The sequence below is a fragment of the Callorhinus ursinus genome, unplaced genomic scaffold, assembly GCF_003265705.2.
Source record: "Callorhinus ursinus isolate GAN/ISIS: 27379988/994484 unplaced genomic scaffold, GSC_fseal_2.0 scaffold3, whole genome shotgun sequence".
NCBI classification, from domain to species: Eukaryota; Metazoa; Chordata; class Mammalia; order Carnivora; family Otariidae; genus Callorhinus; species Callorhinus ursinus.
Genome location: NW_027397065.1, coordinates 17724287 through 17741757, shown reverse-complemented (window position 1 = coordinate 17741757; position 17471 = coordinate 17724287).

Genomic DNA, 17471 nt, shown 5'->3' with positions numbered 1-17471 from the left:
GCAATCAGACAACAAAAAGAAATCAAAGGCATCCAAATCGGCAAAGAGGAAGTCAAACTCTCACTCTTTGCAGATGATATGATACTGTATGTGGAAAACCCAAAAGACTTCACCCCAAAACTGCAAGAATTCATACAGGAATTCAGTAAAGTGGCAGGATATAAAATCAATGCACAGAAATCAGTGGCATTCCTATACACCAACAACAAGACAGAAGAGAGACAAATCGAGGAGACAATCCCATTTACAATTGCACCCAAAACCATAAGATACCTAGGAATAAATTTAACCAAAGAGGCAGAAGATCTGTACTCAGAAAACTATAAAATACTCATGAAAGTATTTGAAGAAGACAGATAGAAATGGAAAAACGTTCCATGCTCATGGATTGGAAGAACAAACATTGTGAAGATGTCAATGCTACCTAGAGCAATCTACACATTCAATGCCATCCCCATCAAAATACCATCCACTTCTTTCAAAGAAATGGAACAAATAATCCTAAAATTTGTATGGAACCAGAAGAGACCCCGAATAGCCAGAGGAATATTGAAAAAGAAAAGCAAACTGGCAGCATCACAATTCCGGAATTCCAGCTCTATTACAAAGCTGTCATCTTCAAGACAGTATGGTACTGGCACAAAAACACATAGATCAATGGAACAGAATCGAGAGCCCAGAAATGGACCCTCAACTCTATGGTCAACTCATCTTTGACAAAGCAGGAAAGAATGTCCAATGGAAAAAAGTCTCTTCAACAAATGGTGTTGGGAAAATTGGACAGCCACATGAAGAAGAATGAAACTGGGCCATTTCCTTACACCACACACACAAATAGACTCCAAATGGTTGAAAGGCCTAAATGTGAGACAGGATTCCATCAAAATCCTAAAGGAGAACACAGGTAGCAACCTCTTCGACCTCAGCCGCAGCAACTTCTTCCTAGAAACATTGGCGAAGGCAAGGGAAGCAAGGGCAAAAATGAACTATTGGGACTTCATCAAGATAAAAAGCTTTTGCACAGCAAAAGAAACAGTCCACAAAATCAAAAGACAACCGACAGAATGGGAGAAAATATTTGCAAATGACATATCAGATAAAGGGCTAGTATCCAAAATCTATAAAGAACTTATCAGACTTAACACCCAAAGAACAAATAATCCAATCAAGAAATGGGCAGAAGACATGACCAGACATTTGTCCTAAGAAGACATCCAAATCGCCAACAGATACATAAAAATGTGCTCAACATTGCTCGGCATCAGGGAAATCCAAATCAAAACCTCAATGAGATACCACCTCACCCCAGTCAGAATGGCGAAAATTAACAAGTCAGGAAACGACAGATGTTGGCAGGGATACAGACAAAGGGGAACACAGAACATTCCATCCCAAAATAGCAGAATACACATTCTTTTTAAGTACAAATGGGACTTCTCCAGGAGAGATCACATGTCAGGCCACCACAAAACAAGTCTCAATAAATTTCAGATTGAAATCATATCAAGCATATTTTCTGACCACCATGGTATGAGAACAGAAATAAATGACAAGAAAATAAACTGGAACAACACTAACACATGCGGGCTATACAACATATTATCAACCAACCAATGGGCCAATGAATAAATCAAAGAAGAAATTAAAAAATACATAGTGACAAATGAAAATACCATGGTGCAAAGTCTTTGGGACCCAGCAAAAACAGTTCTAAAATGGAAGTTTATAGCAATACAGGCCTACCTCAAGGAAGAAGAAAAAACTCAAACAACCTACCATCACACATAAAGGAACTAGAAAAAAAACAAAAAACAAAGCCAAAGCTAGAAGAAGAAATATTATAGAATGGAAATAAATAAAAGAGAGTAAAGAGAAACTAAAACATATCAATGAAATTAACAGTTGGTTTTATGAAAAGATAACACAATTGACAAAACTTTAACCAGACTCATCAAGAAAAAAAGAGGACTCAAATAAAATCAGAAATAAAAAAAGTAACAAAGTAGCAACCAGTATCAGAGAAATATAAAGAATTATAGGAGATTATTATGAAAAATTATATGAAAAGAAATTGGAGAACTTAGAAGAAATGGATAGATTCCTAAAACACACAAGCTTACAGAATTCAATCAAGAAAAAATAGAAAATTTGAACAGACCAATTACTAGGAATGAAATTGAATCACTAATCAAAATACTCCCAAAAGCAGTCTAGGACCAGATGGCTTCACAAGTGAATTCTACCAAACTTTTACCTATTCAATTTAAACTATTCTGAAAATAGAAAAGGAAAACTTTCAAATACATTCTATAAGGCCAACATTACACTAATACCAAAGCCAGACTAAGATACTACAAAAATAAAACTATAGGCCACTATCTCTGATCAACATAGCTGCAAAAATCCTCTGCAAAGTATTTGCAAATCATATTCAATAATATATTAAGAAGATCATTCACCATGATCAAGTGGGATTTTTTCCCAGAGATTCAGGGGTGGTTCAATGTTTGCAAGTCAATCTATGTGACATATCACATTAATAGAGGAAGGATAAAAATCATATGACCATCTCAACAGATGCAGAAAAAGCATTTGACAAAATGCAAGATAGGGAGTATGGTCAATAATAGTGTGATAATTTTGTATGGTAACAGACAGTGACTACACTTACCATGGTGAGCACTGAGTAATGTATTGATCTGGCAATTGCCAAATTGTCATTAAACACTTAAAACTATTATAACTATTATAACATTGTATGTCAATTTTATTTCAATAAAAAAACTCTTTGAGACATATAGCAGCATGGACAAATATTAAACATACTAAAATAAAAGAAGCCAGATAAAAAGGACCATATAGTACATGACTTTTTATATAAAATTTCTAGAAAAGACAATATGGTTTTTCTAGAAGATCCAAGATAGTTAAGCAGGTACAATGGTATTTCTGAGTGTGTCTGTGAGAGTGTCTCTGGAAAAGGTAAGCATTTGAATTGGTAAACTGAGTAAAGCAGATGACCCTTCCCGATATGCATGGGCATCAACCAATCCACTGAGAGCTCATAAAGAACAAAAAATTAGGAAGGGCTGATTTACTTTCTCTGTGTGAGCTGAGACCCATCTTCTACCTTTGGACACTGGTGCTCTTAGTTCTCAGGTGCGCAAGCTCAGACCAGGTTTACACCATCAGCCCTCTATTCTCAGACTTCAGATTTACACTGAATTGCATCACAGGCTTTCCATGGTCTCCAGCTTGTAGATGGCAGATGGTGGAAGTTGTCAGCATGAGCCAGTTCCTATAATAAATCTCCTCTTATAGATTGACTTTCTTTCTCTGGAGAACCCTGACTAATAAAACTGCAAACCAGCACAAGGAAACCCTTGGTGTGATAATAGAGTCCTAAAATTGGATTGTGGTAATTGTTGAAAAATTGTATAAAAGAACTAAAAATCCTCTCCTTCTGTACTTAAAATTTGTGGATTTTATCGTATGGAGGTATTGAGAAGGACCATCTGTGTTGAGTTGTAGTAAGAGTGAAGTTTGAAAATCCATGCTTTGCCTTAGATACCAAAATAAAAAGAATTAAGACTGGGCATGAAAATTAGAAGATTATGTTAAAATGTTTATGAAGAAATAAGATGTGAGGATTAACCACTCCAGTGTAGTAGGAGCTGATGCTAACCCACAAATTAGGTGGATAATTTTTTTAAAAAATTGCGAAATAATGTTATCGAAATTGAATGTTCCATTGATTGAATTGTCCAGATTTTCTACAGTTGTTTTGGCCATTAAAAAACTAATTGTTAATAAATTTATTTTATAGATATATTTACAGACATGTATTTGTTTCATACATGTATTCTTAACCCTTTATTGAATGTCTGTTTTCAGTTAGATGAATTTAAAATGTGAATTTACCAGGAATTCCTAAGAAGGTTTTAAGAATATAAAACATAAAATATGATTTGTTTGTTAGCTACTTTTAATCTATCCTGATTTTTGTGAATCATCAATTATATGGTAAAATTCTATACAAGTCCAGTTTATCAGTCCATATATTTTCTTTATGTATTTTTCAAAGTCTAGTAGGACATGACCTCTATCTACTTTCTGAGTAAAAGAAAACAAGGGGAATAATAAAATTTTAACTTTCTTCCTAGAAAAACATCAAGGGAATACATGAGATACAACCAAAAGTAGATAAAAGGCAGTGAACCATTGAAACTACATTGTGCAATTTGCATAGAGCTGTCAAGTGAACTCACTCAGGAGTGAGTACAGACGGTAGGGGGAAAAAGCCTTTATTTCATGGTTTAAAAACAAAACAAAAAACTCTTTTTTAAAATGATAATTGAAACAGAGGGGTAAAACCAGAGTTAACAATATTAAAATCATGGTTAGTAAGTAGCGATCACCAGCATTTTTATCAGCAATTTCAGTATATATAAAACCAAGATCAGTATCCTAAGGGACATACCAATTGGAGGGTATGAAAAAAAATAATTTAAAAGAAGGAACTATACATGAACTTAGAGATTTGCACTGGCTTCACTGTGGCAGGTCACCTCAGAAGTCCCAAGACACTGGAGTAAGCTTCTATAACACTATTACCAGTTGCAATTAGGATATAGTCACTTCTGAATCAAAGATCATTAGGTTTTCATATGGGTTTGTCCAACCATCCCCCTACCAAATGTTACCTGCACAAGTGCTGAAATCATGGCTTATCACCTCTCCTGGTTGAGTTCCAGGTCTATTTAGAACTGAAATTAAAGGTATAAGGCAAGTAATAGGAGTAGTATTCCTATACTTGAGCATGTTCTCTCAAAGTGAAGACTTTCAACAATTTTTTTGGTAGTTGGCTGGCTAACCTGTTTATTTCTAAGATCAGTTTGGAAAAATGGTAGGGAAAGCAATGTGCAAGAAAACTGTGAGATCCATGTAACTAACAGGTAGTCAGAAAGAGGGGTTATTTTATGTGACACTCCCCCAGTTGGCCCCGGGCCATCTTATTTCTCTGGCTTGTTTTCCTGATGCCTCTGTAATAACAAATCTATTATGGACTATATGTTCAGCTTAGACTATTTTATCTTTTAATTTTGCCAGTCAGAAGAAAATATAATCACAGAATACAATCCTGGAAAGAACCTTAAAAATATTCATATTTTATGTCAACCTTCTGATGTTATGAAAGTGAAAATTCAGGTCCAGGTAGGACCCATGACTTGTCTAAAATCTTATTTCTCCTTGTGTCAGAAGGAGGTAAAAGCAAAATCTCCTAACTCGCACTCTGAAGTTTAAATTTTTTTTGTTGTTGTTCTTTCTTTGAATTTTCAACTTTAATGCTAGAAGAAGTCTATTTTCTTAAGCAAAGTATACAAAGACATATAGATGAGATCTAGAATAATGTATTGATTATATTAAATATGAGTTTTTATTTTAGACTGTTCAACTGGTGTCTCATTCTGTTTCCTCAAAAGTATCTTGAGCTTAAATATCTACAAATGTGGCAAATGTTTACCTCATGTCTATAGTACTTAATTTTACTTCTTCCCACAGATAACTGAATTGTATACTTGAGTTTAACACTATGAAATATATAATGTAGATGGAATAATCTGCTTTAGATGAAATTTCAGGCTCAGAATTTCATTTAGAGATTCACTTACAGAATCACAAAACTTTAGTATTATAAACATTAAAAGCACAGGGAAAGTATTAATTGGTTAGAACCGGAGAGATACAAAAACTCGAGTATTTATTTTATTTCTGATTTGGTCCAGTCAATTTACAGTTCCATTCAGAGAAAGTAGTTATTTCTAAGTTAGATAAAAGTTATCTTCGGGAATATAGAAGAGTCAACTATGTCTTTGAACCTCCCTCTTCAAAAAGGGTAGGTGATTATGTAATAAGTATGACTAAAGCGTTTAATTTTAAAGTGCTTCTGTTTATTGGCTGAGTGTATAACATGACCCCCAGCAGAGGTTATGAAAGATTTTTATTCTACTAGATAAATGCAATAATAGAGGATAATAGGTTAAGTCAGGGTATATGTTGTTTAGCGTACTTATCTCAAAACAGTTTTAAAATTCATGTCAAATTGTTAATTTATCATAAGCATTATGAAAGTAATTATTAAGGTGTATAGTTAAGAGTGTTTGCACATTATTTTTGCAAAAATACAGAATAGAAAATGAATACAGAGCTTACTTCCTGGTATGTGTGACTATGCAAATGAGTGATAACTAGATTATTCTTACTTTAATAGGGGCCAAGCTACCACAAGTAGTTTTCTGAAAGTGACCCAAGTCCATCAATAATATTTCAAGATATGTTGAATGCAAAATGTTATGATTCTTTAAGTACCCTCTTACCGAAGCACTTTATGGAACTGGAGCATCGGGTTACTGTTCTGGACCTAGAATGGTTTCTCAACCTGATGCCAAGAGGACCACCTTTCTAACCAATCACCTTCTCTAAAAACTCCACAGAACCAAATTTAAATTCCCTTTAACTAAAAGAAAACACCTTTAGAGGGGAAGGACTACAAGAGCAGGACAATGAGAGAGTGCGGCAGAGTCCCACAGGAAAGGGTGTGATGCGCCTAGATGCAAGGCAGTTACTGACCGCTAGGAATCCTTAGGGACACAGCCCAGGACCACACCCATTAGGGAAGATCACTGTGCTGGGTGGAGTGTTTCTAGTTCCCTACCGTTAGCACCGTCCCAGGTAGAAAGGCTGAAAACTAGAACCCCTATCCTCAGAAAATAGTTAATCCTAAAGGAAGGCCTGAGCAAGGACAAGACAATTCCTGATGTGGAGATTTCAGAGTAGACTTCCCGAGGTCATGGCAGCAAAAAGAGCCTGAACAGCAAGTTTTGTTGTTTTAGTCATGGTCCTCCCTTCCCTGCCTCCTCCCTCCCACCTCGGTCAAGATTAGCTTTGTAATATCCGCAGAAAAATTTCTCACAGTCCCAGGCATAAAGCTTATGGAGAAATGAAAACATTCGGCATAATGCAGAAAAATGCAAAAATCTATTTTGTGTACTAGAGAATAGATAAAATGTTTCCATCAGATTGAGGGAAAATGATTTAGGTGAGTAACCTTCAGAAAACAGTCCCTGAACACTGCCCTCCATCATACCCCACCCCGCTCAGATCCAGTCCTTGGAATAGGGTATCCATAGAAGAAGACACCCATACTAAACATTTACAAGTTCAATTTTCTTTCATTCACGTTCTATTACCACCTACACACAAGGTTGGCAATACATGTGATTAGACAACTCTACACAGGAATTGTAATCACCTAGCTAATAATTAAGTGTTTAGAAATATACAGAATTTCTAGTCTAGAGAGAACAAAACATGCAAACCTGTCTCAGGGTGATTAGTTCCCAAGCTTCTTAATCGGTCTCTCTATAATGAAGCTCTCTTCTTTCTCACCATTATGATGCCCCGATACCAAACTTATCTCTCTGGAAAGTGAACAAAATTATTCTTCAAACGTCTTCAGGAAGTCCTATGACATCAAGATATGATTCAAACTGTTTAGCTTACAGAACTTTACCGTCAGACCCCATCTGTCTTAACTTAATCTGGCTTCATTTTCTGCCGCTTTCCAAGCTTACACTACGTCCTGGTCATAATAAATATATCCTTATTTGGGAGTGTGTTATATTATTTAACGTCTCTCTCGCACAGTTTTCTTCTTTGGCTACTTATCTTACTTTCTATTTCCTTTTCGTACAACTACTCAGTTCAAATATCGCTTGTTCTGTTATGCTCCGCCCTAACTCCCTGGAAAGTAATTGGTGTTTTCTACACTGTTTAACCATAGAATTTTGTGTACTTCTTTATTAAACACTTAGCTGATTTTATTTTTACTTGTCAATGTATAGGCCTCCAATATCGTATGGTATCCCAGAATAGGGACTACGTATTAGCCAGATCTTATAATCGACCATGCCCTCAATCCACATCAGCATTTCAGATTGGGGTGTGTCTGTGTGTATATATCTGTGTGTTTCATTATATAAATAACTGAGTTTTATACATGAAATGACTTATGCATCAAAAGTTAGAGCCTTAAGTTTCTACCCACGCACATGTCATAACCTTACAGAGATAGAGTACTACAGCTACTATTTTCATGATGCCCTTGGTCAGGGCTCTTCGGAGAAATGGAATAGAAAGAAGGGAGGGAGGGAAGGAGGGGAATATCAAAGGAACTGGTCACATGACTGTGGAGACTAAGAAGTCTGGAGAACCAGGAAAGCTAGTGTGTAATTCAGTCTGAGTCTGAAATCTAAGAACGGGGATGAGCAGGGCAAGGGATGCTGGTGGTGGAAATCCTGATCTGCGCCTGAAAGCCTGAGAACTAGGAGAACCAATAACGTCTGAGGGCCAAAGATGCGTCTCAGCTCAAGCAGAGAGAGCGAATTAGCCCTTTCTCAGTCTTTCGTTCCCTTTGGGCCCTCAGTGGCTGAGGGCTCACTCACCTTTTGGAGGGCTATCTGGTTTACACAGTTCACTAATTCAAATGCTAATCTCTCCTAGAAACATTTTGACAGACACATGCAGAAATGTTTTACCAGAGATCTGTGAATTTCTTAGTCTAGTCAAATTGACACATAAAATTAACCATCATACTCTCTCGGAATGTTTCATACTATTTTAGAAATGTATGTTTTGTGCTTTTTTAGGGAATGCTTGGAAATATAGAAAGATTCAATTAAATGTAAATAGAACTACCATAATCCCAACAAAAGCCACATCCATCACTAACATGTTTCATCTCTATCCCTTATTCCTATGTAAACCAATCAATTCTAGTTAAGTAAGAATGCTTTTTTGGCATGCGAGCATGATAATATTGTTTCTACACAGGGGTTAACGAAAAAAATGACATTAAAACAAGTTCCATTTTTCTTAGGAAATAAAAACAAGTCCTCCAGTGTGTAATATATTTTTGACCCTTTATCCTTAATGCTTTTCATGTCTGTGTCCCAGAAAACATTTACTGGTTTCCATGATAGATGACAATGTTAGGTGGGAAAATTGCTCTGACTGTTGAGTGCACATGTGATCCTAAAATCTAAATTTCAAGATTTTTATAATTCAACTCCCATAACTTGGTTTTTTTAAACTATATAATTGCATATATACTTGATATATATTAAAGCTCTGACTCTATACCATTATATATATATATATATATATATATTCCATGTGAATGGTACTGAATTTCTCACCTCCTTTTTTATAGCTTCTGCGATCCTATTTCAGATGCTCATAATTTTATTTTTTAATTTATTCCCACATAGCAGAAAACTCCTTGCCAGATTTGGCAACTTATACTTTATCTCTGAACAAATCTTTGCTGCTCAAAATTCCTATTTACCCCAACCCAAATTAAGTACATATTCCACAAAATCCACTTTTGTTTCATCACATATTTCTGCCCTATGTATTTACAGCCAAACAGAACTGCTTACCATCCTGAATAACTCATCCTTTCTTGACTCCTTGCTTTTGCTCATGCAGTTTCTATGCGCTTAAATGCCCTCATGCATCATGCATACCTGTGGAAATACTGCCACTGTTCAAGCCCCATGGCCAACATGACATTCTCAGGGTAACTGCCTGGACCACTCGCCACAGGGGTTTCTCCTCTGCTTCGATCTCTCATACATTTATACATTTTAAGAATGTTTCTCTCAGCCTGCATCGTATTATTATTTATACACGAATTTCCTCAATATTTCTGTACTATTTATATATTAATGATACAACTCCTTTATATATAAAAACATCACAACAAGGAGGTCAGTATTACCAATCTTATTTATATCAGTGTCTTGCATACAGCAAGTGCTCAATAGTTGTGTAATTGAATTTATGAAATTTTAAGAAGCCTTACTAAAAACCATAATTTTTATCATAACAAACTATAAATAACTATAATATGAATATGAACCAAAAACTTAGCTACTGTTGATAAAGTGTGTTTTTCTTTCATTTTAAATGCAGTGACAGGCTTGGCCCATACCCCTACAACTAATACACACAAATGCATACAACTTTCTTTGACCACAAAGTCAAAGCAACTGCAACATACATGTAATTCATGATATTGTCATTTGGATATCTTCAAAAAGAATAACCTCCCATAAAAAATGGTCTCTCATCTTCACAAGATCAAAGCTCCCCCAGCTCTCAGTTATCATTACCTACAGATCCCATGACAATATTACAAAAGATCTGATCTTACCCCTGTAAGAAGAGTGTAAAAGCATCGGATTCTAAGGGGCTACCTGGCACCGAAGACGCTGCCCGAGTGATGCTACAATGGTGGAGCTGGAGGAAGGAGGCTGCTGGGAACATTTAATGGCTTATACATGTGGAAACAAGGCAGAAACTAGAGGGCTTCCAGGTGAGGTCATGGGTAGTCTCTTTAGCACTCTCAGCTATGTCCCTGAGTTTAGTTTTTTTTTCCCCCCTTCCATAAGAAACAGAGTCAAAACAGACAAAACAAAGTAAATTTATCTGAGTTCAGGGAAAAGGATGTAGATATAAATTTCAACCTCTTAGGATATTTGTAGTTCTTTTGTAAAATAGCTTAGGTCAGCGATTCTCAAAGTGTGATTCTTGGACCAGGAAATCAGTATCATCTTACAACTTATTAGAATTGCAAATTCTGAGCCTCCATCATATGTCTACTTAATCAGAGACTCTGAGGTTGGGGTTCAATAGTCTATACTCTAAGAAACTCTCCAAATGGTTCTGATTCCTGATACAGTTGAAGAACTAGACTTAGATAGTGATGGGATGTGTTCAACATGGACAACGGTGGTCAGAAAAAGTTTTCTGTAAAAAAACTGGACAATAAATATTTTAGACATTGTATTCCATATATTCTCTGTCACAGCTACTCATCTTCTTGATCATTGTAATGCAAAAGAACCACAATAAACAAATGAGCATGGTATGTTTCAAGAAAACTTTATCAAAACAGATGGTGAGCTGAATTTAAACTATACATCTTAGTTTGCCAGCCTCAAGTATCTAGTACTTATATCAAATAAGAGAACATACGGTTATCTACAACTTACAGGAAAATTATTGCTCTCGTTTTGTAGAAGAGATACTGATGTAAAGATTGGTTAATTATGTTCCTAAGATCTTAGTGGAAAATACAATAGTTAGTCATGGAACATGCTATGTAAATCTGACTTACTAGCCTCTGATCTATATGCTAAAGCTTCCTTTCCAAGGGAGAAATGAAATAGGGTTCAGAATGGCTTAATTTTAAACGTGGTAACAAGCGGTTTGCTGAAAAGAATAAATATAAAATGGGCTAGTCTGACATGTAAAGAGTTTGGAAGACACCAATTCCATCCCATTCACAACAACAACAACAACAACAACAAAAAGCCTGAAAATCAACAGTTCTTCTTTAATCTCTCAGAGAACTGAGATCACAGAGCAAATTGCTGCCCTGAATACAAAAGAGACAGGTGAATATAGAGAGTCACAACTCACAAGGGGAGTAGATGCCATCAGCTGGAGCTAGTATCAGTAGGGACACCTAAAGTGTAAAAGACTAGTAGCTGGAGAATGGACATGGTCCAGCCTCAGAGAAGAAACCTCCTAAGGACTCACTTTTTCATGAGTTGGACTGTCAGAAACTTCAACAGGTGCTTTCTGTAAAAACTGGAGAACGCTCCTCTCATGCTTCCAGCAGGGGGAGGGGGAAAAAAAAGGGACCCAATTTGAAATACATCCAGGGTTTATGTTCTCCTTTACAGATGTCTGTCCTTAAAGGAAATTGTTTTACAAGAGCCTAACGGAACTGGGAGAAAAGAAATACCCAACTCTAGCCCCCTCTAGCTTTCCTGTGTCACCTAAGGTGGGGGAGATAAAAAGGTGAGAAGTACCTGTGAAGGTCACAGCATGGGGACACTGGTTCACTCAAAGAAGGAACCTATTTGTAGGACTGTAGATGTTTCTTGTCCTGTACATCTTACCATCACATCAATGGGGATCCTGTATAATAACTGGAGATTAAAGCTGAAAGAACTGTAAGGCTCAGCCCAACTTAAGGAGTCCCTAGGGAAACCTAAAGACAACAGAAAAGACAAAAACAAGGACACTAGAGGAAATTTAGCCTCTGACACCTACAGCGATAGCAAACAGTAAATACAGCCCTATTCCTGGACAGATAACATAAAACTTCACACTAAAGGCCAAATTACCTAGTTTTTTTTTACCTGATACATCATGCCTGGTTTTCAACAAAAGATGACAAGGCATTCTAAAATGCAAAAAACAAAAACCAAAAAACAAAACAAAACAAAACAAAAAAACCCAAAACACAAAAAAACACAGTCTGAAAAAACAAAGCAAGCATCAGAATCTCAGATATGGCAAAGAGAGGGGAACTATCAGACTGGGAATTTAAAATAACTATGATTGGGGCACCTGGGTGGCTCAGTTGGTTAAGCGACTGCCTTCAGCTCAGGTCATGATCCTGGAGTCCCGGGATCGAGTCCCGCATCGGGCTTCCTGCTCAGCAGGGAGTCTGCTTCTCCCTTTGACCCTCTTCCCTCTTGTGCTTTCTATCTCTCATTCTCTCTCTCAAATAAATAAATAAAATCTTTAAAAAAAATAAAATAAAATAACTATGATTAATATGGCAGTGGCTCTACTTTAATGGAAAAAACGTGGACAATATGTGAGAATGCATGGATAATGTAAGCAGCAAGATGGAAGCTCTAAGAAAGAATCAAAAGAAATGCTAGAAATAAAAAACAGGGTAACGGAAATAAATATTAAATGACCAATACGTATATAAGCAAGGTCAATGTAACATGTAATGAAGGAAATAAAAACAAAAGAAAATGATGTTTTTCACCTCTCAGAGTGGCCAAATATTACATGGGAACAAACACCAAATCCTTGTGAGAGTATGGAGAAACAAATGTGCACTTTTCTGCACTATTAGCAGAAGTAGAAAATCTTAAAATACAGGACAATTTGGCATTGTCTAATAAAATCAAAATGCCTATTTCATGCATCTTTTTAACCCAGTAATCCATTTTCTTAGAATTTATTTTGTTGATATCCTAAAAACAAATGCATCTGATATAATAAAATATATGTATAATATCCTAAACTAGCAGGTAAGGCAGTGTTGCAAGATGATAGAAGTTACTAGGCTTGCTATTCTTGGCTCAGAGAATGAGAAAAATGTGGGAACCTGGAATCCAGACCTCACAGTTGAAACTTCATAACTATATTTGCTCTCCAGGAGAGAAAAGGCCCCGATTTGGAGCGTTTGCCAATATGCCTGAGATAAATACTCCCACTGTGGCCAATTCTCAGCTACTAAAATGAAGTCACTGAACACAGTCTTGGGAAAAGATGCACACATTTGGCTTTCACAAACCCAATTTAGCTGATTCCAGCATACCACCACCTACAACACCCTCTCAGGCAAGCAAGAACACAGGACCTCAGGTTGATAGCAGTTTCCCAGGAGCTGGGTTATGAAAAGAAGGGGTGTGGCATGAGATGAGATTTTTATTTTTTTAAGCCTCACACACTAAAATAGTAGAAACAAAGGAAAAAGAGCAAACTTTTAAGTGCAGAGACTGAACGGAGGGAGAAAGACCTTTTCCACACAAATGTTCTACAGTGAGTTCAGCAATATCGAATAAAAATATGGCATAGAACGTGAATCCAGGAACGACCCTTATAAAAGTTCAGTGCATATGGAAACTATCTTTTACTGGCACCTGGGACTTTAACTAATGGTAAGACAGTGGCTGTCAGGGGGCTAATCTGGTTTTAAGAGCAATTTACTTCAGCGCTATGACCACAGAGGAAGTGGCCTATGTGGAAAGAACAAAACTGGAAGCCTACAGATGAGGTCACTCTTCTGCTCTCATACAGCATAATAGTTGAGCACTGTGAGTTTGTTGGCAGCAACTTGGTAACAGCTACAGAGGTAAAAATACCCACTTACCTATTAAAGTCAGAAATACGTATTTCTTGGGGCACCTGGAGGCGCAGTCAGTTAAGTGTCTGATGCTCGGTTTTTGCTCAGGTTGCCATCTCAAGGTGTTGGGAAGCCAGAGCCAGGCTCTGCCCTAAAGCAGGCTCTGCACTTAGGGTGGAGTCTGCTTGACTTTCTCTCTCCTTCTCCCTCTGCCCTCCCCCTGCTCTCTAAAATGAATAAATAAATCTTAAAAAAAAAAAGAAATATGTATTTCTCTCTCATAGAGTTCATTTCTGAAACAAAATACATGTGGATAGTAGAGCTTTCCTTATCTCTTACTAGTATTATTTTCTAATTTCATAGGAGTAATTTGTGCAAAACCATATTACATACTTAGGATGTTCCCCACACACAAGGAAAAGTTTAGGAAAACATCATTGTATAGAAAAAAACAATTCAAAATTCAGGCATATTATGAATTATAAAAGTTATTAAAACTTCCCAAGTGTTTGATATGTGGAATTTGAGAAACAAAGCAGAGGATCAAGGGGGAAGGGAGGGAAAAATGAAACAAGACGAAACCAGAGAGAGAGACAAACTATAAGAGACTCAATCTCAGGAAATAAACTGAGGGTTGCTGGAGGGAATGGGGGTGGGAAGGATGGGGTGGCTGGGTGATGGACATTGGGGAGGGTATGTGTTGTTGTGAGCGCTGTGTATTGTGTAAGACTGATGAATCACAGACCCGTACCCTTGAAACAAATAATACATTATATGTTAATTAAAACAAAACCAAAAACAAACAAACAAACAAAAAAACAAAAACCTTCCCAAGTGTTTGACCACCTTGATACCTTTTGGGAGAGAGTTTACACCAGAGAAGGAAAGCTCTTTGGTTCTGATGTCCCGGATAATGTCTTTTTAGGCTACAAGAAAGCACCTAGTTTTAGCTTCTTTAGCTAGATTCTTTCAGAGCTGATAATCTTTGTGATAGACTGCTATAGTGGAAATAACATTAAACTACTCCCTTGAACTGAATTGATAGACAAAGTAGAACTATTTTTCCCAGAGAGTTGGTGCAGGATATATCATTTCACCCCCCCCCACTCTTGATAGCTATTTTAAAGAAAGATTGCTCCATTTTAATGTTCAACAGTCTGAAGAGATTTCATCATCAGGGAATAATAATTTTCTCAACAAAATTTAGTTCCTCAATATCTTTTGGCCATATGCCAACATGTACACATTCAGATACACCTTATTAGAAAACTAAATTTTAATGCATCTTCATGATCCAGTAAAACAGAAAATAATGTAGCTGGTGAATAGAGGAGAAAAGATTAGCCCATTTCATAGTTTTTGTAAGATTGCTCCTGCCTGACTGATTTACCTAAGAACTTCATCAAGGGCAACTGGAATTGTCACCCAATTTATATCCATGACAACTGAGGCGATTGAAGTACTTTGTGAACAGCTATGTGTGAAGGTAGAGCCGTAACCACAGATGGTCACCTTGTCAGTTAGCCATTCAGTCCTTCCAGCCACTGGATTATGTAAAAGATATAAGAGGGGGATCTATGAAATGAAGTGTTGTAAAGGGTAAGAGGATCATCCGTTACAAATAAATTAATCCTTTTAACTAAAACATCCCTTCTTATAACTGGATGTTCCTGAGATATTTAAATTAGGTAAACATTGCTTTCAAAATACTGTACAGCATGGTTTAAAGCAGAAACTACCTACCAAATGGCCTCATACTTGGTTGTGACCCAGCAGTAATATTTTCCCTCACAGATCAGTAAGTGGATAGAGAAACCAGAGCCAGTCTCAGGTACAGAAAACACATTTGCAATACTGATGCTTAGCCAGCACATACTGAAATGGCTTGCCGGTGTTTATGGCCATATGGCTTCCTGGTATGTATGGCCATTTCTCTTCCAGTCAGTCTGGTGTCTACTCTGATGGGTCAGCATCTATGCTCTGTCAGCTGATGCATATTTTGAATATCACCCGTGCATATAACAATGCAATATAAGTCAATGAGATAAACCATGCAGGTGATAGGATTTGGAGGAGATTAAAAATGAAAAATTGAAAATTCAGTAAAGCCAGATGAATTAAGTGGCTTTCAACAGAAAATGAGGTGTAGCTTTGAACTTACATTGAAGCTTCCAAATATTGGAAAATAGTATCAGGTTTGAACTAATGGATTGCTAATCCTAAACTGTTGGCTGCTTTGGTATGATAAGACTTCAGATTCTTTAGGCCAGGAGCTCTCATTCTTTTTTGCATTTAAGAATCATCTGGGAGTTTAAAAAATATATGGATATACAAGTCATGCTGCAGACCAACTGAACAGCTTCTGAGACTAGAGCATAGTAATAAATATTAATAGAAGTCCCCCATGTCATTATAATTATGGCCACATTTTTCAAACAAATTTAATTCTTGATTTTAAGATCATGTCTGAGTCGGTCATTAGCTAGTGTTATGAGCTGAATTATGCCCTCACAAAATTCATATGTTAAAATTCTAACACCCAATACCTCAGACTATGACCTTATTTGGAAAATGAGTCATTGCAGAGGTTAAGTAATTAAGATGAGGTCATACCACCTTTCTTTTTTTTAAGATTTATTTATTTGAGAGAGAGAAAAAGAAAGTGAGCACATAAGCAGGAGGGGCAGAGAGAGAGGGAGTCTCAAGCAGACTTTGCACTGAGCAAGGAGCCCCACATGGGGCTCAGTCTCACCACCCTGAGAACACAACCTGAGCTGAAACCAAGAGTGGGATGCTAAACTGACTGCACCACCCAGGCACCCCTGAGGTCATATTACTCTTAATTTTAGAGAACAAACTGGTGGTTACCATAGGGGAGGTAGGTGAGGGGTGGGTGCAATAGGTGAAGGGGATGAAGAGTACACTTGTTGTGATGGGCACTGAGTAATGTACAGAATTGTTGAATCACTGTATTGTACACCTGAAACTAATACAACACTATATGTTGTATACTGCATTTGAAAGGAAAAAAATAAGATATGATGTCATACTAATGTAGACGGACCCCTAACATCACTGGTGTCCTTCCAAAATGGGGAAATTTCAACACAAGCATACAGGGAGAACGCCATGTAAAGATGGAGGCAGGGTCACGTGATGTAGCAGAAGCTGAAGAATGGCTGCCAGCAAAGCACCAGAACATAGAAGGCGGCCCTGGATCAGATTCCCCCTCACAGCCTCAGAAAGAACCAAGCCTACTGACACCTTGATCTTGGACTTCTAATCTGCAGACCCATGAGACAATATGTTTCTGTGGCTTAAGCCATCCAGTGTGTGGTACTTTATGATGAAAGCCCTTGCAAACAATAGAGTTAAGATGCTGTCTCTGCTTCTGCTTACTTTTAAGTCTTGTTTTCTTTCTATGCACAATGGAGGTATTCAATCTATTGGTCATGGAATTCCTCTC